General features: G+C 40.5%; 1 non-coding gene across 1 annotated transcript; it reads left to right on the plus strand.

Annotated features, from left to right (window-relative positions):
- The first annotated feature begins 772 nt into the window (after positions 1-772).
- Positions 773-847, plus strand: Trnas-cga (transfer RNA serine (anticodon CGA)). Its single transcript has one exon. It is a non-coding gene; the product is annotated as a tRNA-Ser (tRNA).
- Positions 848-1,966: the final 1,119 nt, after the last annotated feature.

A 1,966-nucleotide genomic window follows, 5' to 3' on the forward strand; every position in this document is an offset into this window, starting at 1 on the left:
AATTCGCTAAGTGCGACAGAAAATTCAATGATCTCACCACAAAATTCATTGCTCTAAGATTCAGATGTGTGTGGTAAAGGCGACTATAATAGCTCCGACAACCACTACATCGCACGCATTAGCGGAAACCCTCTGGCAACCATGCAGTCTGTGCCAGCAATGGAATATAAAATAGCTCACAGATTCCTTACTGAAATATCATCGTATTCCTGAAAGAGTACATTTTCAAGATGCCGCATTCCTGTTGATTGGAACAGCCTCAATAGGATGTGGTTAAGTTATACAGCCTGCATATACCCTGTGTATTTCAAGCGTTTGGTGGTCATTGTGAAAACTCAAAGTGTGGAAAAAAGTGTTCTGCAATACGTTTACTGGGACCATAAGAAAACAACATAATTCTTGGTCAGATATGTCGAAATAGCCTCCTCGACCGTTATATAGGCTATAAAACAGATGCTGTGTTGTGTCCTCCAATGCGTCCACTGGACTCGTAAGAATACGATATTCTGAAACTTCCTGGCAGATTAAAACTGTGTGCCGGGCCGAGACTCTAACTCGGGACCTTCGCCTTTCGCGGGCAAGTGCTCTACCAACTGAGCTACCCAAGCACGACTCACGCTCCGTCCTCACAGCTTTACTTCTGCCAGTACCTCGTCTCCTTTCTTTCAGGAGTGCTAGTTCTGCAAGGTTCGCAGGAGAGCTTCTGTAAAGTTTGGAAGGTAGGAGACGAGGTACTGGTAGAAATACAGCTGTGAGGACGGAGCGTGAGTCGTGCTCGGGTAGCTCAGTTGGTAGAGCACTTGCCCGCGAAAGGCAAAGGTCCCGAGTTCGAGTCTCGGTCCGGCACACAGTTTTAATCTGCCAGGAAGTTTCATATCAGCGCACACTCCGCTGCAGAGTGAAACTCTCATTATGAATACGATATTCTGCTTCCGTCAACCGAAAGGCCATTTGCAGAGTTTGAACCTGGTGCACTAACTACGCTTAATATAACGATCATTTGCTAAAGTAGTAAACTTAGGTGTAAACTATGAGTAAATCGATAACAGAACGACAATACTACTTACAATTTGGTAGTCATCTCATTGATTTTAAAAGGTGCTCTGACGCTGATACTGTGATACACTTCGTAACAGATGCTTGTATGTGGAGAAAACTACAGAACAGTAGCTCTGCTTTGTTACACAATTTGTCCACTGTGGCCTTAAGAATATGACAGTCTGCATTTAATAATTGATAACCATTTGCATACTTTAAAACGAATGGAATAATGACATTTAGCGACCATTTGTTGCTAAATGTAGTAAACTTACACGTAACTACGTTGAGGACTAAATTTAGTTTATATTCTTAGATTATTTTTAGCAGATGAAGTTTCGCCCATGAACCACGTATGATACCTCAAAAGTTGATACATTGTATCTATATGCTTCTAGTAGATTTTCAAAGTTTATCTGGCCTCCTTCTTGCTTATCAAACTCCTAAGAGTATCTTTTATACGAACAGATTTCGAAAGAAATTTCACAAGTTTCCATACCAAATTCGCTCATTTCAAAACTTGTTAATCTGTTCCTACACAAAATTTAAATACCTAGATGCACTGCCTATTGGTGTTAGGGTCTGTCAAAAGAAGAGGAGAACTAAACCTTTTTTATGAGGGTGTGCTGAAAGGTAATGTGTCGGATTTTTTTATTTGGAAACTCTGAACCCTGTTTAGTAAAATAAACTTCATTATCATTCTACGTCTTTATTCTTCATGTATTCATATTTATTTCTCAACATAGTCACCCTGGAGACGAACATATTTCTCCAAACTAGAGTCGAGTTTGCTGGTACAGTAACCATACAGCGTTTGACTTTGTTGACAGAGCCACAACCTCATCTCCACTTGAACCGCTTGATCACTATCAAAGTAGGTATTGGAAGGTGTTCTTTAAGTTTTGTAAACAGATGAAAGTTGGATGGG

This window comes from Schistocerca serialis, chromosome 8, assembly GCF_023864345.2.
Source record: "Schistocerca serialis cubense isolate TAMUIC-IGC-003099 chromosome 8, iqSchSeri2.2, whole genome shotgun sequence".
Taxonomy (NCBI): Eukaryota; Metazoa; Arthropoda; class Insecta; order Orthoptera; family Acrididae; genus Schistocerca; species Schistocerca serialis.